The 25,833-nt window shown below is 43.3% G+C and overlaps 1 protein-coding gene across 8 annotated transcripts in view; it reads left to right on the top strand.

Moving 5' to 3' along the window:
- The window catches only part of gabbr2 (gamma-aminobutyric acid (GABA) B receptor, 2), a 166,813-nt gene that overhangs the window by 118,801 nt on the left and 22,179 nt on the right, over positions 1–25,833 (top strand). The gene's annotated exons all lie outside the window — the stretch shown is intronic.

The following is a 25,833-nucleotide window of genomic DNA, read 5'->3' as shown; positions in this document are numbered from 1 at the left end:
ACATTTAGCACATTACTGTCAGTGGGGGTGCAGCCTGTGAATTAGATAGGCACAACTGCATATTATTCTTTTATCTTTTTGCTAAAATTGCTCATTGAATTGTTATTTTGTCCTATATGTCCTTTTTTGTTCTGCAGAACGGCCTCGCCGTTTGGTACATCTGTCTTTCTGTACAGTTTTCCATAAGTGTGTTCAGCAGACTGTTTTAAGACGGTGGGTTAAATGCTCGAGTCAGGAAGATTTCGAGCTGCATATATTAAAATAGCTTTGAGTCACGTCTTTTTCTGTCTTATTTTTGAATATATCAGCTCGCACTGTTAAAAAGATGCTTCAGTGTTCCACTGGTTGAACATAAGATGCTGCAGAGCTCATTGGTTCCTCAGTCTAATCGGTCTTTACGCAGAAATATGGGCTCACATTAAGCCGAATGCAAGTAATGCATTGCACTGGTAAAATGGGTTACGGGGCAGGTGCAGTGAGGGATACTGTACAGAAGAGATGGGTACTGTATCTGTGTGACACTGAACTGCAGCTGCGGCTCATTAAATGTGAATGTATGAATGTCCACTAAATGTACTGTATGTAAAATGACAGAACGAAAAGAATGCTACAGAGGAAAGAAAAATCCGAGATTGTTATCTGCTGCCACATTCAGGCCCCTGGTTAGGTTTGTTTGCTGTCTATATCCAATCACTAGGTTTGCTTAACAAATCCATTACTGAAAATGTATTCTTGGCTATAGCACATACAATATTGTGCCCTTTATGTGCTCACAAATAATTCAAAGGTACACGAGAGACTATTTTTAATTTACTGTTGTTGCTAACACCTGACAAGCAGGAGCAATTATTCAACTGCGGCTAAGATTAAATCATCTATCTTTGAAGATCACAGACCATAGATACTGCTAAGTGGAGATTTTCCCTAATGAGTTGTCTTTCAAGTCCCCTAGACTTCTGTATGTGGGCCATGAGACTGTTAACTGCCTCCCAAGAGCCCAGAGTCCTTAGAAGTTTAGGGCAGCGGTTGGATCCTCATTGACCCGTCTGTTAAACAGAGGTTATCAGGAGGTCACTGCAGTGAAGGCAGGGTTGAATGGTGGATTTCTTTTGATTGTATTGAACAGATTATGTTTGCTTGCTTGTTGACAAGGTCCTGGGGGTGGGGTGTGTGTGTATGTGAAAGGGTCTTTGACGCTGTCTTGCTCACAGTTTTGACTGTTTTATATGATTAAATAAAAACCTTTTGAAGTGTTAAATGATGGTGGGAAAGCAGTGGGAGCATGTCAGCCTTTCTGAGGTTTTTTTTAGTTTTTTTATGTCACAGTCCATAATGAAAATATTCCTGTGGGAGATCTCTGAAGAAATCTGTGCATGATATCTTGTTAGACCTACGTATTTACATCCTTGTGCTCCTTGTGCCATATTCCTAAGGTATACTTAACACATTTATACAACTCTAGACAAAGCTGCGTTTGCTTTGTGATGATAGCCACATATATTTAAGCCTGCCTTACGGGTGTAGCAAAGCCTTGCCTAACATATTCATTTGTGAATGTTGTCAGTGTGTGCAGTCAGGTCCTCATGGAGTATTCTCAGACTCTAAGCCCCTGGCCCGGGGAGTGTTTTGAATATATTATCTAGTCAGTGTAGGAGTGTGCAACCCCCTGGGGGTCATGGATCTGCATGCCTGGGCTGAGGCAGAGGCCCCTCATGCCTGCCCAGTCTGCCACATTTCCAGCACCAGCAGCAGTGGACCCTTGGGGCTCAGCAAGGGGAGAGGCAGCCTGGAGCTCTTTCTGCCCCGGGGCCACTGGGCTTGTCAGGTGGGACTAGACACCAGAAGGAAACCCAAACACCCAGACAGGGAGTCAGTAGAAGACGGAGGCTAGGGGAAAACACAGGATAGACAAACACTGAATTTAGTGTGATAGTAAATATAAATATACATAAGTATACATTTGGAAGAAAAACAGATAAACTGAGCCACCTTTGCGATGGCTTCTGCCTCTGTGGTTCAGGCCCTTTGTTACATTGTGGATTATAATGTTGTCCATAGTCACCCAGGTGGTCATGACAGAGGAGATAAAGAGCTTTGTCAGTGTGAGGACACTAGCATTTTCCCTCAGCTTTCTGTGCCCAAAAAATTTGCCAATGGCGTGATTGAGGATTCTAGCTTTTGAGAGCCGGTAATGGAGTGGTCCCTGCTCCAGACAGGAAGTGGCTCTACTAAGGGATCTTGTGTAAGGCTGGATGGACAGTGGTGTCCTGTGGAAGGCTGGGTCACCTGGGTTGTGGTTCTACCCGGATGATGTGGAGGGCTGGGGGGGACTGGTCTATCTCTCTCTCGGTGCGTCTTGTCTCCCTTCCTCCCCTCTTGCATTCCCATCCCCCACAATGACTGTGGAGGATTGGGAGTAACATTGACCTTGGGTTCACGGAGCTGTATCTACCTGCTGCACCCAAGGGTATGCAGTGTGACAACAGTGTTATTGAACCGTCACAGTGCTCGCTAGTTCACCACTTTACGTTGTGTGAAGCATCACACCGGAGGGTTTCCTTATTGACTCAACCAACGTGGAAACATGCACATTGTTTACAGGATGTTAATTGTTTTTCGAGTTGTTGTTTTTTGTTTAGATACTGTGCATATTGTGTGGAGACAGACAGGAATGATCAGCATAACAAGTGTACGTATGGGAGAGAAGCATATTGAACCGATATAGGGTTCTTCTTTACACAGCCTATATCCATGTCCTGTGTGGTCAAAGATGGGAATATATATTACCATTATAAGTGGATAACCGTCTGTAGTCTAGACTGGGTAAAATTATCTCGCTCCCATGCTCACCCAGTGGAATCATGGACAAAGTCAATCCTCTGCTTCAGCAGGGGTGAGCCCTCTGCTCTGAATCGAGCAAGCTAAGCTTAATGAGCTACCATTAGCAAAACTAGGGCATCCCCCTTTGCATCCTTTATTAGCATTAGCAAGAAGATGAAACTGTGAAGAGGCTGACAAAAGATCCTTGTGGAATGCTTCATAACACATGACTGATTTAAATACCCTCCAAAATAAATGTAAAGAAGGGCCAGAGATCATGTAGAGAGTTATGTCTCTAAAATAGAGCGACCCCTGAGTCTTATTTTATGGCTGCCCCAACCCTGCAGTTTTAATTACAGTATGCAGATGATGTGCCTTCACCAGAAAATTACTTGTGACCTTGACATTTTCCCCTAATATCTTCAAACCAAGCCTGGCCTATGATCTGCACTTGAGTGCGTACCGCACACGAAACACAACTGTCTTTAGTGGATTCAATAAAATATGTGAAGATTAAAGGCAACTTTGCCAAGATGGTAATTCTCCCTCTTTCCCGGTTCTTTACAGTGGTCTGACCCCTGAATCTGAACATTGCAGGGGATACTGTGCATATCAGTGTCTTTTTTTCCCAGGGAGCCTAGTGAGAGCAGGAATAACTCTGGTTGCTCCGGGAACGTCCTGAGAATGCTGACGTTGGGCTACAGTGAGCAATTAGATCCATTTTGTGGCTCGTTAATAATTGAGCATTTGTTAATGGTGTAGATGTTTCACCAGCAGGCAGACTGCTGGTTGCCATTGGATTAAGCCATGCAGTACTGACACATGTTGCAGTGTCAATGCACACACGTGTGTCTAAGCATGCACGTGTGTGTGTGGATTGGTCATTTATCTATTCGCTGTTTTGTGTGTGTGTGTGTGTGTGTGTGTGTGTGTGTGTGTGTGTGTGTGTGTGTGTGTGTGTGTGTGTGTGTGTGTGTGTGTGTGTGTGTGTGTGTGTGTGTGTGTGTGTGTGTGTGTGTGTGTGTGTGTGTGTGTGTGTGTGTGTGTGTGTGTGTGTAATGACCTTGTTTGTATGTTTCAGCCTGTTTAAGTTCATGTGGAATATACATGTTTACTCATGCATAGATATGTATTTAAAAAAGGCCTGTGTATTAACTTACACATTGACGTCGTCCCTTGTTGTCCTGGGCATTGTCTCCTGCATAATGAAGGACAAACTGTCGAGAAAGGATGATTAGCATTCTGGTGGATCCTGCTGCAGACCCCTCTTCTTGTGTCTCCTTCTTTCCTTCCCCTCCCTCCTCTGTCGTTTTTTCCCAGCTTGGAAGTGATGCAAGCATCGGCAGGCGGCCGAGCGAGCTCCAAAAGAATATTGCAGTGTGGCATCACCATGGTAACAGCCATGGTTTCTGACATCCATAGTGCAGAGAGCGGCACTGGTGATCCATGAGACAGAAATAGCAATTTCTGGGCACCCACTTCTGTATGGCATGCTGGGAAGATGTTAAATGTTCACACAGGGATACGGGCTCTGTGCTGACAGAACAGCAGTGACTGATAGGAGCAGAAAAAATGTACATTATATACACATGCACACTCATACGTGCATATTTCCAGGCTGAAGTATAGGAACACTAACAGAGATTTTTCTCCTCTTTCTTTCCTCTGCCGCCCCCACCTGTATGCAGTAAGGCAAGGAGAGAGAGTGAGGGATAGGGAAGATTTTTTTTTTTTTATCCCCGTGCTTTGACAATGTACTCATCTGTTCACAATATCATATCACTGCAGTAGCAAACCAACCTATGATGCACTACTAACATTTGATGTGGAAATGAAGCCCAGCGCAGGTTCAAGAAGACCATATTTATCACTCACTCATTCACAATTCTCCCTACTTCTTCTAGTAGTGTTTTCAGTAAACCAATAAGATTTTGTAACCACCAGCTAATCATGTTGTTGCTGTCAAACTTTAAATCTCTTCTGCTATCAGCTGTAAATTTCTCTGCAAAGGGCAAATCTTCTACTCACCCTGTGTTGCGTCACATTGCTGATGTCCAAGTCTCCGACCTTGATCCCCTCCCAGAGATTTTGAATCCCAGGACCGACATGCTGCAGGAGATGCGTTCAATTCCTCGGATGGCCGGCAGGAGCACTCACTCTATGCAGCAGCTCTCGTACAGATTAATCAGATATCCTATCTGACTCGGAAATCCGCCTCTGCCTGGGGAAGACTCAGCTCCACCTAGCTTATTCCTCCACTGAGGCTGCTTGTGGGTGCAAAAGGACCAGGGCAGCAGGCTGTTCTAAAGCCCCCTATCCTAGGAAGAGAAATATCTATTCTCTCTCCTGCTCTCCTGCAAACACTTCTGCAACCACTCCAGGCCACTTCACAGCAGACACCACTTTGATCACCCCTGTGCAGTCCCTAGATGACTCCACCATGGAAAAGGCTTTTGCCTCCTCCTCACCTACAGCGGCCATCGCCAGGCTAGCCTTCACACCCAATCACACCCGCTCTATATAATGCCTCAGAATTGTCTGGTCTCAGCTGTCCCAGCCCCTCTCCTCAGTAGGCCATGTATTCATGTGTATTGTATTCATCAAGCAGCCAACATATCTCCCCCAAAGATCTAAATTTCTTCAAAGCAAGTGCATTGATTTAGTGAGCCTCATCCTGCCATCCCCCAAGTGGGTTGAACCCCCAAAAATATCACTGCCATCTTCAAGCCTGCAGATTTTTAGATTTATCTATCTGTCAGTTCCTCGTTGCCTTTGGTGTCAATCAAAATGTAGTATGCTGCGTCTACATTCAAAAATGGCAAGAACGCTTTACATTGCCCGATCCAACATTCTCCTGAAGTGGTCTGTTGGACACTGAAATGCTGCTGCAATGGCTTTGGAAGTACAGGTGACAGTCTACCCCACAGTGCCATTTAAAGAGACCTCCAAGGCCCTTTCTCTGCCTCACAGCGTTCCACTGACAGCAAGCTTTCAGTAGCTGCAAAGACCCCTGACAATTTGCTTCGGTGCATCATACCATTCCGGATTGCTCCATGGCAAAAAGCCTGACGTGGTACGAAGACATTCTTAACAACACAATGTTTAGCAGCAAAATTGTCCTCTCACCTCTGACACTTTTTTTTTATTTTATCACAGGCCTTTCTTAGGGATATGAGGTCAGGGTCCTCACTTCTTTGACAGTTACGTATGTGGCAAAACAAATTTCAGCCTCCAGTTAAAGAGCCGGAAATAGTTTCTTGGTTTTTTAATTGGCCCATTTCAGTCCTATCCATTTTCTGTTTGTTTTTTTCTGCACAAACCCCATAGGTGTAGCCACAAGGAAATATCCAGGGAAGAAATGATTCATCTTTGAACCTGTCTGTGTCAACTATTACTAGCATCATTCCACTAGACCCACTGTCAATAAAAAAATTTGCAGACGAAGGAGCTCGGCATTCCAAAGCGGACAGAACCGATGCTTTCAAACTTGTCCCCATACACCCGTTCATTGGAATAATTTTTAACATCAGGCGGCATTCAAAATATTACAGACTCTGCTTGATGATTTCCCCCGAATATTTCCCCGTCAGGACAGCTCAGGCTCCTCTCCCTAACCGAAACATTACTTTCAGGCTCTCGGCCTCCGCCTGTCAGACGAAAAAAACAATAGGTCCAGATACATGCATGCAGTTTCTTGGCGTCACACTGAACTGAAATTACAATTAAAGTGTACCTTCAAGTTGAAAATACACTGTCAAAAACATCATAAATCAACAGTTGCCCTCCATCCTTAGCCATCATGACTCGGTCATGTGCATCATCCCCTAGGGGCCACTTTATATGACAGTCAAGTAGTGTTGATTATGATCAATAGACCTATGTGTTGATACATACAGCTTGTGCTTTCATTCGCTATTGTATGAATGTACAGCATTGTAGACCTCAGCACATTAGTATTCAGTTCAACACAGTCGAAACAAATATTATGACTCTCTCTTTCCCTAGTTTATGTTTCAATTCGGCAGTCCCTTACCTTAGACGGCCTACCACTCCCTCTTGCATAGGATGCCATCCGTACTCAGAGACTATTTTGTCTCCATACATATTTGCTCTGCTTGATGCCATATTCATGTTGCCTTTTTTGCAATTCTAAGAGTTAGGGAATTCACTACTTCCTCTAAGTCATTTGACCCCAGTATAGATATTTCATTTCCTGGTCTGACCTTTTCGTTCTTGTCTCTACAGTCTACTTCTTAGGCATTCCAAATGTGGAGGTGCTTACTCTGACATCGTGGCTCAGTTGTTTCCCCTTCTGCCCTTCCAAATTTCTAATAAAATACTAACAAATTAGACCAATCACTTCTCTCACACCTCTCTTTGTTATTTCTCATTCCAGAGAAAAATCCCCTATCAAAACCTTGGTTTTTCCATCATGTAAAGACCTCATTTAAAGCACCTTATTCCCTTAAGCGTTGTTCAGGGCATTCTTTTACGATAGGTGCTGCTATTTCTGCTATTCTGTGAAACACCGTCTGTTCTCACAATGTTTGCATTCACCATTTTTTCACGGGATCGGGAAAAACACATACATACAAATTTCAGACATGAGGGAGAAGTCATTGTAAACATCGGAAATAATGAAGGCAACAGATGAAAAGGACAGATTTTTCCACAACTTTTACTGTTACTACATACAATTTTGCGGTGCATAGCATAGTTTTTTTAAAAACATTTTTTTAAACAAATTGTCACCATTTTAAAAACCTCTTCTTAAAATACATCCACACTAATATGTGTTTGTTACGGTCCACAATGATCCCCGTCCATACTAACCCATCAGAAAATGCATTATCAAGTAATATTCACGTATGCTGGGAATGTGCGAGTTGATGTAAACGGGAAGCAGATTGCCTACACTGCAATCAGTTTCCTAATTGCAGAAAATAGTACAAACGAGAAACAAAAAAGGTGAAATATAAGATGAGGTGAAACTGTTACTACATCGTTTTGACTACACCACTGGTTGTTGAGTCTTGACTGATAAGAGGGAAGCAATAACGGGTGACTGTGTCATAGTTTCTAAAAGTCTCAGTTTTTGTCTCTCCATACTTCAACACAGCCCCTGAGTTTCCAAACTAAAATGAGGCCAGCAGCGTTTCCAAACTTCTCTATTTTAGATACTCAAAAATTCCGGGGTAGTGTGGGCGGCAAGCAGAATTGTAGCAACAGTAATGCATTTTACAAACAAAACGTAGCAGTCTGGATGTAGCCTTAGTGGTTCATGTGTTTATGTGCCTCTGGGAAGCGGTGCCATTACTAAATAACAAACTTTTAAATACAAGTGACTAAATTCTCTTGATGTTCCTTACTACACAGCTGGTTAATGCAATGCTTCAGTATACAATAGTCCATCCTTCAATCTTAAACTGACTCTGATTTGAAAACCACTCATTGATAACATGTTTTGAGCCCCATGTTAATATCTACTAACCTTTTTGAAACTGATGTCATCAAAATATGGTGATATTAGCGACTCCCTAAAGGTATGCTTTGGAAAACGTCAGCAGTAATGTAAAATATACAGTATATGCTTAATTTTTGCTTTTGTACAAAAAATACCAACCTTTGCATGATCCTTGACATGCAGTTACACCTCCATGTATACACGCATACTCACCTGCCTACAGTGTAGTTTCTCCTCCTCCTCCTCCCCCTGCACTCCCACACAGGTTGTCCGCTGTAGTTCCAGTCAACTGTTGATCATGTGAATGACATCTGAAGGACACAGTGCTCTTGTTTCATTATCATCCTGCTAAATGAGAACAGACAGAAAGGATATTCCTATTTCCAATCCGTTTAATCATGTTTGCTCTTTATTCTCAAAATGGCATTTTTGGGGGGAAAATGAAACATACCATACATGCTTTTCTGAAGGAAAAACTACCCAGAAATCAAATTCACCCCAGTCTCTTACATTTTATCTCAAATTTGGACAGTCCAATCTAGGTCTGAATTGAATTACGCCGACATTTATCCAGGAGTTATCATATTTCCAGTGACAGAGACATAGATGGAGAATCATAGAGTATTTATTGTGTAGAATGAAGAACAATGTCATCAGCAGCATTATTTAAGATTTGCTTTGAGGCTCTTTTGTTAACCCTGAGTAAAACGCTGGCTGAGATCAATGTCTTTTCAAAGTGAATTGGGTCGTTAAGGGATAAGCACCAACCACCTAGGCCTTTTCTCATCGACCACATCTGGAAGGAAGAAGGCAGAGAGGGAAAGAACAAAAGGGAAGGGCATGCAGACCTCACACATCCTCAGTGATTTGTATTACTGCAGGACGTGTGAGAGGTAGTCCATCCCAAAATGATGGTTATGCATGGTTATAGTAATAGCAATAATCACTGCATGTGCTGCAAAATCGGAACTGAATTAAGTTCAGGTATAATGGTGTATGTAAGACATGTGGCCCTGCTGTAGGTAGCTGCATTCTTAAAAGCCTTTTAGAGGAAGCCCATTTGGGATACGACCCGACAGACCGGTAGTTCGGGCCCATACCATATTGGCGCAGCAGGTCCCTGGTTTGACTCCCAGCCAGCCGGACCATTTACTGCATGTCATTACCCTACTCTCTCGCCAAAGATCGGCTCGGGTGCAATGATCATCCAGCTGATATGATACCACATAACAACCTCAATAATTCCAACTTCTAATAAGAGACACCCATAGTACACATCTTGGCTGTCACCTTTTCTTACAGCTCTTTCTGCAGTTTTTCTGCAGATTTCAGAGGCTCAAAAGTGCCACTGGCATTGCCTCTGACATTGGCCTGTTATTTTACAGCCCTCCAAGGTATCCGAAGTAAGTGTGTCACAGGTTTTGCCTTGAGGACACCTGCTTCTGTTTATAGTCCTGCCCATGTCCCTGCCAGAACATAGAGTCACGGCTCAACTCCACCTGGACAAGACAACAACCTCAACCTATATGAAGAGTGCTGTATTGTGAAGTGATGGAAACAAACCTGAACATGTTCTCATGCACACTTTGTTGTGATCAACTTTCTTTTTGTTGAATATCGTGACACCTAAATAAAGCAGAGAAGAAAATGAGCTATGGAAGAAAAAGCAAATAAACCTACATTTCTGGTAGTATTGCACAGTGTACGTTACATATTTGTATGACAAGAGTTTACACCTCTCTAACTTACAATTAGGACATTTTATTGCATGCAGTAGAGACAAACGGCAGAATATATATGCTCGGTATATGTATATATATGTGCAAGACAATTTAAAAGCTACCATCCAAAAGTTTGTTCAACTGGCCAGTATTTGCATATCATCCTAAAGAAAGCAGGGTACCTGCAAAATCAGTCATTCATCTTACTCATCAGGTGCAACTTGTGTTGTCTGAAATAGATTTGACAGGTTGACTGGGTTGTGTGGACTATGAGAGACATTTTTAATGCTAGATCAAACAACTATATCCAATCAACATCAGGAGCAAGATCAGCGTTGTCCTCCCTCCAACATTTCTATATATAAAGTCAGATTTAGTTGCACTTATTTTGCAGTTAGTGGTTTCACCTCTGCAGTGTTTGAACTGTTCAAGAATAAAGTTGTTGAAAAGTTTGAAAGCCTTGTCATGTTCGTGTTGTGTTTTTGCATTGTCTCGATCTCTGCCTCAATCCGTTTTTCTGAGGGAAAGATGAGGAGGCCCTGGATATCTTGTCAAGTCAACAGAGGTTTCAGTTTACACAGGATTTCATCATTTTTGTGGAGAATGTTTACCCAGTATGTTTTGTAATTCTTTGGTAATCCGCTGGTATTTGTCTTTTTGGGACAACAGACACACACACACACGACAGCGTTATGGGTGAATCATTCAGGAGAGCACTTTAAGGACTGCCACAGAGGTTCCGTGTTTGTTGACAATCTAGCTGGTAAATTGGACATGAGGTTGTGCATGGCTGTTTGAGTGAATCTGTCAAAATGGAATTGGGTGACAATATTTCCCTCTTTTTTTTTTCTTTCTCTCCACCCCTATGCTGTGAGTGAATTCTCTCTTTCTCCATCCCTTTCTCGTTTCACCTCTCTGTTTATCTTTCTGCCTCTTTCTGTCGAACAAAATAAGCACAAACACACCAAATTACCCCCCTAACCACCTGCACCTCTCTTCTGCGCTCCTCACACTCTTTGCCCAGCCCTTTTTTTCCCCTGCACCTTTCCTACTGCTCCCCTGGACAACAGTTGCTAGGCAACAGCTGATTGAGCATGAGGGGTATGCCATTGATCAATTAGAAGTCGTATTGCTAAGGCTTTATCCAATGTGTAAGTGGATACTGGATAATTAACTATTTGCACGTAAGAGTGCGTGTGTGCGTGTGTGCGCGTGTGCGCGTGTGTGTGTGCGCGCGCGTGTGTGTGTGTGTGTGTGTGTGTGTGTGTGTGTGTGTGTGTGTGTGTGTGTGTGTGTGTGTGTGTGTGTGTGTGTGTGTGTGTGTGTGTGTGTGTGTGTGTGTGTGTGTGTGTGTGTGTGTGTGTGTGTGTGTGTGTGTGTGTGTGTGTGTAATGACCTTGTTTATATGTTTCAGCCTGTTTAAGTTCATGTGGAATATACGTGTGTGTGTGTGTGTGTGTGTCCGATGGGAGGGGGATGTACAGGTTTACTGAGCTCTGACACTAATAATCATTAGCAAACTTGTCATTTTTACCCGGTGCTGAGCGCCAGTTAAGATAACAAAATGTGCTGGTAGTGGTACGTCATATAAACTGTAACAAATGAACATGATGGCAGGCCTAAATTAAACTCGTCTGTCTGAGAGCCGCCGTCAGTATCTGTCAAAGATAGTTTGTGAGAGAAGAACTGCTTCTCAGTGACACCGCTGTACAACCACAAGTGTACAATGTGAGAGAGAGAGACATTTTTCAACAAACCTTTATTTTACTTAGCCTTTCATGTCATTGTCACTGTTGGAGATGGCATTCAAAAACAGTTTTTTGTTCATGATTTATCAATAGATGATGCTTACTATGTGTTTGTGTGTGTGCGTGTGCACGCTGAGCTTTCCAGCGTCCTACTGTAATGCTGTCTATCTTTCCCACTATCCAATCCATTCTCACCTTATTCTCTTAAGATCTCTCTCTCTCTCTCTCTCTCTCTCTCTCTCTCTCTCTTTCTCTCTCAAACAACAGTGACACCCTCTACCAGTGACCAGACACATCCATCAATGTTCCCACTCCTCTGCTCATCCACAGCCCTGAGGATTCCATTATGGCTCAGCCGCTGACGCGCGCGCGCGCACACACACACACACACACACACACACAAACACATATTTTAGGGATAGGCAGCTCTATCTTGTCTTGCCATAGGCAGAGATATGATTAGTTAGATAGTGATGCAGCTCTTGATGATAGCAGTGACTCTGATGATGATGATGATGATGATGATGAGGGTGGGGGTCCCAGAGGCAGTGAGGTGATGATGATGTGCACTCACAGTTGTTTGACCCCTCCATCATTCAGAAAGCTGTTTGTGTGAATGAGAGTGTAGTCAACAATCAGCTTATTCTCAGCCGGTGCTTCTTCCCAGCTGCTTGTCAGGGATTTGTTCATTTAATTATGGATTCAATCTCCTTTTAAACATGCAGACCATTAGTGCACAACTTGTGTTATGTTTTTTCCTTCTTTTTTTAAAATTTTTTTTTTACAAAAGACAGGTATTCAGGGATAAAGCAAAGGTGCACCGGGCTGCCCCCTTCTTATTAGTTGAGTAATAGGCTGGTAGAGTTCTTTTCAAGTAAGGAATATTTGCTTGACTTGTTGTTCCTAATGGGTTTATTATTATTATTTATATATATTATCTGCATACTACTATTTTTCCTGTCACACTGAAACAAATCCTACAGTTATTAGTTGACTAAAAACTGGCCACTTTATTTAATTGGTTACATTACAAACACTTATTCAGACAGTATTAAACAGTTTGTCTGTTACTTTGTTAGAATGTTTCCGGAAAATATTATGAACATTTCATCAAAGATAGGTCAAGAGCATTGTACTGCAACATGTGATTATATTGTGGATCTGGAACTGGATCCAGAAATGTTTTGAAGGATTCTTCAACATTGCGAAAGTTGACATTTCGAGCCATATCTTCAAACCTGACATTTTGAGTAACATCTCCACAAATGCATAACAATTTTAAAATGTTGTGCCACGTTGGTCAGATGGAGATGGGAATGCAAGTTTTTATGTTAGGTTAGGTTTTGCCAAGCTAAGTTTACCAGCTGCTGACTGTAGTTTGATATTTAGCATGCTGACATCAGAGTTGTCACGTTCTCGTCTAACCGTGGCAAGATCTTGAAATAAGAGTATTTCTGAAAATGCCAAATTCCTTGTAAGATTATGCTGAGTTATCTTTAAAAACTAGATGTAAAACTACACCTTCCTTAATGCCCCCCATTCTCATTAGCCTAGAAAAAAATTGTCTCCCTCTGAACCTCTTCTGCTTGTTTTAAAAGAGCGTCGAAAACGCCTTTCACTGTTCAAGTACATTAGAGATCCATTTCTTGCAAGTACTCTTGCAATTCTTGTACAGTAAAACTTATTTTGCAAAATTGACCAAGAATAGATTAAACTGGCTAGAGTGACAAACAAGCACAATCTTTATTGCTGCTAATCTTTACCCTTAGACAATATGAGACAGGGAAGAAAGAACGGCCAATAGTATTTGCTAGTGCTGTGCCATGCATACTTAAAGCTAAGAAATACTGCTGCCATGGATTGAACCAGGTTGAGGGCTAATTTTCTTCTTTTTTTTGTACCATCCTGGAGCTTCTGTCAATGTGATTACTTGACTGACTTGAGTGCACATAAACTTGGCAAACGTTTTTAATCATGAGAAATTTGCAATTTGGAATATTTTATAGGTAAAGGTCAAGCATCTAATATCTATTGTGTCTTAGGGTAGTTTTGGAACAACAATGCCCTCTTCCTGTATCTCAAATTTTGAGGAAAATGCTTGGACCCCAATAGGAACATTATACCTGGAGCAACACATGTCATTTAATGTAGACGATCGTTATTTTCAACCATAGATTTTTGACACAGAATATGCTGTAAACTGCACACCACAGTGACAGATCCATGAATAAATTAGCAGCTGTTTGAGATAAGAACTATTATGACAAGATCTGCAGGCAATTATTTTTCCACTCACATTCCTAATTACTTTTTATGTGAAACCGCGAGCTGTTGCACGTCACCCTCGACGCACCGACACTGCAGAGCTGCGATCACCTCAAGGACAAAGACGGGAGGGCTCACTTAGAGAGAGGTTAATTGTGGACGCCGTACAGTTTTTCGCACATACACAGATGTAAAGACATCAGCCACAAGTACTCAGCCGCTCCTGGGAGTCAGGTATAGGAGGCCACCAAGGTCAGCCAGTGATGGGGAGATGAGAGCACTTCGCCACTGCTTGAACAAAGTACTGGTGCTGCCTCAGCACTCTGAGCCCAGGAAGACAAATACATTGAGCTAAGTGAAAGAGTTCTTTTACACAAGACCTTGAGCCTTCTTCAAACTGCCGACTTTACACTAACAGCGTTGAGGGCTGATGATAGGACGAAAGGAAGCCGTGATAGGGGACTCGGGGTAACTCCAACCAGACAGAGAGCCAAGAGGAGAGTGGAAGAAAAGCAAGAAGAAATGGTGGGGGGGGGGGGCATATGAGAGGAAAGAAGAGCCTAAAAAGAGTGATAGAGAGAGAAGGGTGGCAAAGTATTTATAAGGAGCCAAAATATGAAAGGGCTGAGGGCGTACCAGCAATAACTACGAGCTGGAGACATTAGGGGAGATTAAGTTGAAGATATGTGATGAGAGGCAGAGTGGAAAAAAAGAGAGAGAGCGAGAGAGAGAGAGAAGGGGAGAATAAGGAGAGTCACTGCTGCTTTTCATCACGCTGCCAAGGGTGACATTGATAAGCACTTGCCATCGGCGGGGAGCCTGTCAACCAGTCGCAGGGAGGGTCAGATAATTAAACCCAAAGCCACTGCAACAAGCTGGCAGTACGCCTCGATCCCACCCCGAACTCAGTGGTGCTGGGTGTGACAAACTGTTGTTGTTGGGGTGGCTGTGTGCTTGTGGTATTGTGCTGTAATGTATGTGGGGATATGTGCATGAAAAGCATACAGAGTGGGTAATACCCCCCCAAAAAAAGAGGCATGCCACTGCAGAGTAATACAAAAAACCTGAAAATGCTGACGATCTAGACATTGCTAATATCGAATGGCACAATTGATAGCAACACGAGCAGCCTAAAACACATGCTGCGTGAAAAGTTTATATAAGCAGCTGTTCATTTGAATTGACACGGTCACTGGTGGTGACAATACTCGCACTTTTTGGGTTTGTCATATACCCTTGGGAATTACTTTGTCCTGCAGAGAGATACTTTTGCTTTGCAGGTTTACAGTTTCACGTTGTCATTGGATCTCTATAGTAAATAATCTGCCATTCTCTCAACTGTCTGTGATGTCCTGGCCTACCTGAGCGACGTTCTGGCTGTTTGTGTGCATGTGAATCTCACCTCTGTCTCAAACGCTCCGTTCATCGTCTTCCAACCTGTGATTTCGCTCCTGTCACTGCCGCAGTCCTCTCCTCAAAGAGCTCAGGAGTGGTTTTTTTGGCATTGTGAGTGGAGCATGGTGAGTTTGGATTCGACCCCCGTGAATTCTCTGCTTACTTTGATCTTAGCATGCATCTTTTTTTAGACCCAAGCCCCGCACCACTTTTCCGCTGTCAGCATGGCGGTTTAAAGCATTAATTTCGCCCCAGGCATTATTAATAATGCTCTTTAAACAAAAAGAAGGGGTGGCGTAGGGGATGGGAACAAAACATTCAAGGGGGAAAATGCTTCCAATTAAGTGGTAATGTTGAGGCAAAGTACTTGTTACTGTGTTACACCTTCAACACCTTCACTTTGAGGAAATTTGGTGAAATGTGTAGTCTAAGCCTGACAAAGCTTAAGGGATATTTCATTGCTGTTAATTGCCTCTTGCTTCCCCCGCCTCCTCTGTCATTGCTGCCTAGAATTTGCAAACATTGTGCATAGCAATTGATAGTAATCGTTTTCTAACGTAACCGATACATTTCCCACATTTACAATCCTATCAACACTATACAGTGAGTGTAAAAAGCTGTTCTTTGCATGAGGCCTGGTCTCAGCTCTCTCATGCCCCCGCCCTCCCTCTTTCGCCCCCCGTGTCGGCAGCCACCTTTGCCATCCGCAAACCTCCGGAAACACAAAGAGCAGAGGGAGCTTATGAAGGTCCTTGGATCAATATGCTCAAAAAGTACATCACAGGAGGGGAGAAGTGTAAACCATACCCCATCCACTTAGCTTCGCTATTGCCTCAACATGGCATCCCATTTACTTACCCATTGTCATTTTCTCGAGGATATCTTACACCTCTCAAATTTAATACAGGAGTTCGGTCAGAAGAGTCAGTGTCCTCACTGAGTTCACCAGCATGGGACATCTTAGCGTGAAACTTCCAATGCCCACTTCACATATTAAGTGATCTCTGTCACCATATAAAAAAGAATCCTGCCATCCACCGCCACTGCTTCATTTAAAATTGTATCATGCTGTTGCTTGAGCACGGAGGATTTTGGCTTTTTCACTGATCGACTGTCAAGAAAAAGAGTCGAGAATGGAGCAACAGTAGCACGTCGACGCGCAAACTATACAGAAGCCCAGAACTAGAAATGGCTGCTGAAAATCACAGCCATTAATGATGAATTACCTGTCATGTGCGAAAGCTGCTTGTTTATTTCTGTGTTAAATCGTCTGATTGCTTCTCTGTGGCGCATCGCACATTATCAGCTGCAGTGAGGCAGGCGCTCTCTGCGTGAGATCTGAATGGTGAGATGCGTCACTGTGGATTAGTGAGAGAGCGGCGACGCACGAGGAGGTGTTAAGGAAGCAGAAAAGAGAGAGAGAGAGAGCAAGAGGAGGTGATGAGAAGAGGTGCTGGTGGAGAGAGAGAGAGAGAAGGGAAAAAATAGCTGGGAGATGATTAGATAGCAGCGAGGAGATGCCTGCTTGCTTTGAGGGGAATCTGCTGATTGTTGGTTTGCGTGTGTTTCCAGATATGCTTATAAACCTGCCTATGTCAAGGCATTACTTGTGTATATTTAAAGAAGAGATGTCATCATCTTTCAGGCATGCCAACTCCCCCTTCACAACATCCACACCCACCCAGCCTCACTGATAGCCATCTGTCCGGTAATTAACCTGGCTGACACACTGTGCAACATCGACTGCCTGACTGCCCTTGACCGAATCACTGCGTGTGTGTTTGCACGTGCGTGCGTGCGTGCGTGCGTGCGTGCGTGCGTGCGTGCGTGCGTGCGTGTGTGTGTGTGTGTGTGTGTGTGTGTGTGAGTGATCCAAAGATCCACTATTTTAGCCCTTTTAACACGTTTATATTTGATCTCTGAGGTCCCCAAAACTGGTATTAAAACAGGTCTTCGAAGTTTCCTTCTTAAAATACCCCTCAGGTCCCTCATACTGTGAAACCTCTAAAGCCCTCTGAAGCCCTCTACCTCAGGCCTTCTCTGGGGGAGCTGTTTCTGTGTCTGTAGCTTTTATGTAAATGAGCTTCGGCTGATTTCACCCCTCTCAGGAAGTGGATGTGGCCTAGTCTTTCCGGGGCCTCGCCGGAAAGACCTGGTGTTCACCGGTGTGGTGAACGCCAGTATGAAGTTTCACAAAAAGCTAAATGAAAACACGAGTGCAGGGCCAGATTACCGCTATAACTCTAAATAATAAAGTGACATTCAGTCATGCTTTATTCAATCAGCCTGTCCATCAATAGTATGTGCTCTACAACATAGCCACATCAGCGGCGCTAAGGCAGAATACGGACACTTCTGTGTCCGTTTTTGCAAGCAACAACAGAGCATCCTCGTATCTTGGCCATTGTTGTTTACCGGGAGTCGACGTTAGCGAGGAAATGAAACATGGCCGCGGTGAGATACGCTTAGCAGGTTTCAGTGGGCGTGAACCACACCGAGCTCTGGGTGTGGGACACTACCTGGAGGAGGAGCTGAGGAGCATCGTGACGTAACGATGCGCTGTGAGCTGAACAGCTCTCTTGAGCACACGTTTTGTGAAAGTTGGAAGCAAGAAAAAGAGAGAGAGGGGATGGACTTTTCTGACGTTTGGGGGGTCCATTAACACATATTTACGGTAAAAAAACATTACAAGTAGTAAGTAGTTGCCAGAAATTATGTTTGTATATGTGTTTATAACTGATAGTGGTGTTTTCTGTAGGTCTTAAGCTGTACATACTAGGACGGTGTCGGTAACCTTACTTTCACAAAGCCTAATTTATTGCATTTTTTGTTCATGTGCATACACAAAAACATTTTCAATACACAAATATATGTTTTTGCATCGCTTCGAAAGACATGCTGCTATGTATTCGTGCTCCGATTAAATGTGCCGCCGTCTCCTCAGAATGAGATTCAGGTAGCCACAGGAGACTGATTGGACCGGGGGATCGATAAGGTGGCAGAGCAATGGAGAGATGTGAGGGAGTGAGGACGAGAGATGTATTCGCTGTTCTTCATTACATCTATGAAAGGGAAAAATGAGAAGTGGCAGCCAGGGAGTAGTAGCAGTTTGTTGCGGTGCAGTCCCAACTCAACCCTGAAGTACGTTTGCATTATGCTTTTTTCCAGCAGTAAAAAAAAAAGAGGAAAAAAATGAATAAAACCTCACATATCACTGAGGCAATCCATTTAAGTACAGGCAATCATTGAGCTTGGCATTGAATGGCAGGCATCCCAGTGGCGGAGAGCAGAGAAGGGATAGTGATTTGTCTGCAATGTGAACTTTTATCCTGGATGTTTAAATGCACTGGAGACAGAGAAGCTGGGTTGGACAACGCCAGAGGAGCTGAGGTGAGCGTCGTCACAGTGAGGGACAGTATGCATCAGAGGGCTCATCTGTCTGAGATAGCTGGGTATAATTAACAAGGCTTTGGTTTTTAATTAATTTGCCTCAATCACAGTAGAAATTCTATTCTTGCATTTTGGACTAAATTAATTCAAGGACATGTACTCAACCACGGCAGACTGTGTACTTCAGTCTTTTTTCTTCTTGCCTTTTTTCCTATTTCCCTCTTTCATAGTGTGTTTGTCGAAGTGCTGCTTGTTGTTAACCTGTATTTCATCTTTGTTTACTTAATTTTTTCCATCCTCTTCATTCAGATACATTCTGGTCTAAATCTGACTGCATTCTATAAATGAATGGGGGGGGGGGGAAAGAGAAAAATATGGTGTCCTGTGTTCCCAGCGTTATTCTGGTCACAACCTTGTCTGCTAGGGAATGCGCCAACTCCGCAGTGCCCTCCGATGGTGGGTATGTGCCCAGGGAGGATGAGGGAGCACCTGGTGATGATCCCGATGGCCAAACTCAACCAGCTGAGCCCCCGAAAACAACCACCATCTGAAAATAATAAAAATCCCTCTGTCACACTCCCAGCTCTGTGTGGCCAGGACGCCAGAGAGAAGCGATTACTCTGCTGTGCTCGGGTTTACGCTCTCTCTTACAGTCTATCTCCTGTTGAATTGGTTGATGCAATATACTGTGGATAGAGATCAATCTGTCGGGATAAATGGTGCCCCACCTCCTGTGTTTGTCTCTCTGTTTGTCTACTTTTTGATGGGAAATGCAGTTTGGACATGTCAAGGATTGATAAGAGACCACAAAAGGAAGTTTTATAAAGTTCAGTTAACTTGTTATGAGTTTGCCTGAAAAGGTATCTCAGCCTGCTCTGCTTCAGTTTTAATAATAATACTTTTTTTTTTTTTTTTTTAAATCTGTCTCTTTTGAGTACCATAACTTTAAGGATGTGCAATACTAAATTTCCAGAGTGCCACTTAAATCACTATCAAGCTCATAGTCCTAGTTGTTTAAACATGGATTAGTTGCCTGCCCCTTGTATTGCTTGTCCTATTAGACATCTGTGGCTCCCAGATGTCAGTGCATCTCAAAATAATATCACTGAAATTAGCGAATAAAATGTTAGGATAGCTGATTTATGCAGAAAAAACAAGGCACAAAATTGAAGTTTCGGCGCTGGCACTCGACTGTCCCCATCACCACCTCTATTTCTCATGCATGAATACCTGTATCCCTGAACTTTGCATGAGGCGCTCACTGTGATGGATCTAGATGGCACATGACACAAATCAGAACGATAATGTTATGCATAACTCTTAGTGCAGTCAAATTTACATATAGCTTGAATGTGACATCAAAACAAAATGAGAGGCCTGAAAAAACTGACTATGAGATGATGATATTTTTTGTGTGCATCAGATTGGGTTGCATTGAAATCATCTTGGAAATCGACTGATGATAGAGTGGATAGATGTGTGGACACACTTAACCAGGCACTGAACAGCTATGGTCTGTCTCTCTTGACGGTGTCCAAACCATTGCTGTGAAAACCACGTGTTAAAATTGGAACCCAATGAGGCACTGTTTATCTAAATTAAGCATTTGTGAAGTGCTTTGAGCTCCTTTCTTTACCGGCACTTTCTTGGCATCCTGTATCCCTTTTAGCTGGGCCGGAGGGAAGGTTGCCATCAGTGACACAGATGCATTGGGATTGTTTTCTGAGCTATAGCACCTGTTCTATTGGATTGGTGAGGAAATGGGCTAGATTTGGATATAAGTGCGTGCGTGCGTGCGTGCGTGCGTATGTACGTACTCGTGCGTCAGAGGCCACCACTGAGGTGTGTGTGTGTGTATGTGTGTGTGTTTATGATACTCGACAAATGGAAGAGGGAGCTCCCGTCGCCGCTGACTACACCAATCCCTATCTTGAGGACAGCCTTTTTCAAAAGGAAATGCTGGAAGTTTTTTTTTGACAGTTCACTATATGTATGTGGCCTCATCAACGGTGAATCTATTGTCCTGCAATATATCCTCGTAACAATATAAATACTATTGTCTGTCCTCACAGGGTACAGAATCTGCTCTGCCTCAGATAGGCCCGGGACGGGATATGTTATTGATATTGGTGATCTTTGTAGAATAGCAGTCTGGGTTAATTGACTGTTTACATGCAGGTGGGATCCTCCTCTACGGTGAATGGTAGTGCTGCATCTTTCCCGGGTGCAACTGGTTGCTGTCCTTGGGGAGTCGGGCAATGACAGTTGAAGTAATTGACTGTTAAGCTCTTATGGATTTACTGCCTGCTGCTGGTGTACCTCAGTGGGCTGATCAGCCTGTACTGTACACTCCCTGCTGTTTATACACCATCGCTCTCTTACGCACGCACACACACACCCACACACACACACACACACACACACACACACACACACACACACACACATTTAGCCAAGTGATAAGCACAAGCAATGGAAGTTGTGAATCTGTCACTGGCTTACTTTAAAGCCTACCTACTGTAAGTGCAGTTATATTGTATTGTATCCAAAGTACATTAAGATATCGTCTTGATGTGTGTCCGGTTAGAGATAACACAGGGTGGGATTCGGACGGTGCCCGTGTTGCCGTTTCTCCTCGGGCACCAGTAGCCAATCATAAGGTGTTGTGTTTGTCAGAGCCAAGCTAGGTGGAGTTATGCCCCTGGGAGTGTCTGACTCACCCAGGCTTGTGTGGGTCTATGCATGTGTGTGTGTGCATTTTTCATGCAGAGGGTGTGAGGTGTTGGCTTGCCTGTCATATTACGCCAATGGCGTTGAACTCATTGTGTCATCTCCTGCAGGCTGCTATTGATGCTCCTATCATATAACTCCTTGCCCCTCGGTGTGGCACATTGGCCATGTTCTTGTCACCACTTGCCCCTGACACATGCGTGCAGGCTTGTGGGACTACATTTGCGATTGTGCCCTTTGCAGCTGTGCCCGAGTGTGCAGGTTTGTTTGAGTGCCTCCATTTGTGTTTTTACATGAGTGTGTGCGCTTCCTTCCTGCTCTCCCAGTGCATCATGGAGCTCATCCAGAGCAGTGCTGCGTTTCTGCATCATTAGGTGTCTCCCTAAGGTTGACAGAGGGCCGAACCCTGCAGGCGATGGATTGGGACCAGAGAATAGAAAGGATGGAGAGGGGGAGGAAGGGACTAGGCAACAAAACAAAAACAAAAGATGTAAAGCAAAGGGACCGCAATAAACATGTGGCTATCTGAGGGGAAGAAATTCGAGAAATCTAGAGGATAAAGACTTAGGGAGACAAAAAGGTACAAGGTGGAAAAGAATGAGAACAACGTGGTACTACGTAATTTATCTGAATTTCAAGTTTAAAGTGTGGCTTATCTCAAAACAACAGAAAACTGCCAGTGAGGTGCAATAATTTCATTAGGTTTAATGTCCTTCCACCGGCTGACAGACCTTTATCAAAACAAGTCAACCTATACGTTTGACTCGAGGCTTTCCACTTCACTTGTGTCAAGAAGATATAACTTAATTACAGAAAATACATGTACAGTAATTGTACAGACATTTCTGAAGTATGATATATCTTTCAAAACACCTGAGTCCTGTAGCTGAGGCCCAGCTGATGGAGGGTTCCAGAGGAGAGGCAATGAATTATAGTTTCTGCTCCTATCAGCTTCCATACTGTTATACGCATACAAGCTTGTGAAACCAGCACTGCAATAAAAACAGCCATCCTCCAAGCCATCTAAATGGGTCACAGTTTGGCTGGAAGAATAACAAAGAGGGTGGTCACACAAGGATTCACATGATTCATTTTAACCCAACTAAAGTTGAAAAAACTAAATCACCTTAAATCTCATTTTAGGTTAGTGCAAAAAAAAAAAAATCATTAAAGGGTAATTTGACAAGTTTTAAGCCAAAATCTTGTCCAATGTTCTTGATGGTGATGGTTTTCATTTTCCTTATGTCTGTGTAATGTCAACATCCTGAACATGGGTAAAGATGCGTTAGAATCCAGACAGCATTTTGCCCTCTGGCAGATTTCCACTTAAAAACAGAATATATGTATATATGATGAAAAATGAAAGGACTGGTTTATATTACAATTGGCCGAAGACGTGAAGAGATGGATAATGGAGAGTTACTGAAATACGGTAGAAACAGATGGAGACTAGAGAATAGTAGGGGAGAGAGATGATGCAATTATAAACATGACGAATGAGAGAGAGCAGCGGAGAAAGGAAGGAGAGAGTTGTCACAATGAAAGATAAAAGTTTATGAGCTGTTGAGGGCAGAGCTTCCATTAAAGATACACAACTTCATAGTACATGCATAGAGTAAGATGCAAAATTGCAGTCGGTATAAATATTTTGCCGTCTGCTCCCTTGGAAAAATAGACAAACAGCACTCGGAGGTCTCCATCGCTAACACAGCACAGTACACAGTGGTTCGCTTGTGAATAACACAGCCAATTAAGCAGCCACAACACAAGGCTCATGGCAACTCGGGGCCTCAAAGGACTCAATTACTGCTCTCGGTTTTGCTGGGACAGAGGGAGAGGTATAAAAAATAAAAAAAGACACAGAGAAGCATTCCTCAAAAGAGGATAGTGTGGTTTCCCTCTACTGGAAGAACAGGGATTCCAATTACTGTCCATATGCAAATTGTTAATCAAATACCATGATGACAGCGTGTTCCCAGGGAGTAATAGTGTAAGGTTGTTTGCCCCAGCCAATTGTATCCTACTAAATAAAGAATGAAGAAAAACAAGCATTTGCAAAGGTTGAAATAGGTCATTTATAGTCTTCATTCTTATTGTGTTGAATCACTCTTGCGTTTGATGTCATTAGGTACTGAAGCGGGAAGTATCTGCAAGCAAATTAATTCATTCTGTGAACATATTGCACTCACTCGTGGCGGGTTTGAATACAGTAGGTCCCCGCATGTTCAATTAATGTTTAACACGGCGGATCATTTCCGGTAATTTCCTGTGGAAGATAGTGTATGATATAATTGGATGGTCTAGTATCAGACGGTGTAAACAGGCAGGGGGAGAAAATGAATGGAGGAACAATGGGAATTGTTTCCTGGCAGCAAAGGCACTTTCTGAACGACGCTGGGCTTTTTTTTACATTTGCTGTGGACCATAATTACCTCCACTGGTTCCCACATAAAGGGCAGTGGCACCAAAGGCTGTTCTGGTATTGAACCAAATCAAAAAAAATGATCACCTTGAGGAGAAAAGAGGGGAATGGGTTTAAGAGGACTGTTGCAAGAGGAACGATTAAATAAGCCGAGGGGAAAAGGCCAACAGTGAATGTCATCCTCTGCCCTTCAATCAGGAGCGCTGTATAAGAAGTTTGCCACTAATATGAGGTTTATGTCATGTATCATTTTTAGTGGCAGGGGGTCACAGATGAGTTTTTTTGTTGGAAAATGTAGAATCAAATATGAGCTGCCTGTGAATTGTACCTTGCTGTAGTCAAATACCTACTAATCTCTGTGGGAATTGTGGAACACGAAGGGTTTATCCATACTACTACATTTTCATTTTAAAAATGGCGTTTCAAAACAAAAATGATCTCCGTCCAGACGAGTGTTTTAACTCCATATCAGTTGTAATCCCCGTCTATACTAACACACCTAAAGTAGAATACCATGTACACTGGTCCTGCGTGTGCTGATTGTCTACTTGCTTACAATTAAAAGCAAAAGCAGGGATTTTCTTTTTTTCTTGGACCAATGACAAGGTGGAACTAGTAGTTTTAAGTATTGCCAACGTTTTGCTTTCACCACTAGTCAGGAAGAGAATGCGGGTGACTGCGTCATCGTTTTCATTTTTTGCCCGTCTATAGCGCAACACAGACCCAGAGTTTTCAAACTAAAACGGGCAGGCTTAAAACGTGGCAATACTGATGCGTTTTACAAAGCAAACGTAGTATTGTGGATGTGGCGCAAGGGTCCATCTGTCCTGGAGTGGACTGTCTGTCCCCAACAACTGACCTGTCTCCGAGCAGAGAGCAGGCCAGTATGAGGTAAGAGAGCTGTTAAAGGAGAGAAACAGCTGGAAGGAAGATGAGAGTAAGAAAGACAGAGAAAGGAGAGGAGAGATACCTAAGGGTGAGCTGATATGTGAGAGTAACTTGTCATATCTGATGGCTTATCCCCAGCATTTTTTGGTGCTTTCCATTTGTCACTGAATCAACCAGGATTTATGAGCTTCTTCGTCGCTACAAATCCTGATGGCCCCTCAGATAAGAAATGACACCCGCGTGTTGAAGGGAGTGTGTTTGCATGGACCGGATGGTTCAGCAGGGAGGAGCATGCGTGACAGTCTAACACAGTGTTTACGCAGTGTCAAAGCAGCGTGTGTCCTTTCCCGTCTGTGGTTAATGCACAAAAAACAGAAGAAAATGTGCCTCGCGTTGTGGCAATGTGCTTATAGTGCGAGTTGTCAGGTGGTCTGTGCAGACACAGCTGTATTGCATGTTTTGTCAGACGCACGTGAGATGGCTACTGAAAAACCCGGCTGAAACGACTCTTAGGTGGACAAGCTCTAAATCCTCATGCTCGGACAAAAGGAACCTTCCCGTCGGTGGTTTGGATTTTTGTCTTAAAGAAATCAAGACGTTCTTTCAATGCTTTAGACAAGGAAAATCGATAACTGTCTACAGGAGAAATATTTATCTTCATGGATATGCGTAGCAACACAAGCTGTAAAAGGGCAGTGCTAAGTAACAAAAAAAACATTGCTGGCTGTCAAATTATTGAAGAGTTTGCAGTTTCTAACTCGTGGCACTCGACACTCGCAGGGCGAAAAAAAGGGCTGCAAAAATCCTCTGAACATTACAGCATGTATATATATAGATATATATATACATACTTCCACAATGACATACACCTCCGCCGGAACTCTGGTATAGCGATGGCATGAGGCAGTTGCAGTTACACCTAAGATACAGCCACGAGCTGTAGGCAGAGGGCAGATGGGCACTTTGATGAAAGCGAGCGCTATGACGGGG

This window comes from Scophthalmus maximus, chromosome 22, assembly GCF_022379125.1.
Source record: "Scophthalmus maximus strain ysfricsl-2021 chromosome 22, ASM2237912v1, whole genome shotgun sequence".
Taxonomy (NCBI): Eukaryota; Metazoa; Chordata; class Actinopteri; order Pleuronectiformes; family Scophthalmidae; genus Scophthalmus; species Scophthalmus maximus.
Note: the sequence above shows the minus strand (reverse complement) of the source record. Positions and strands in the feature narration are given on the sequence as shown.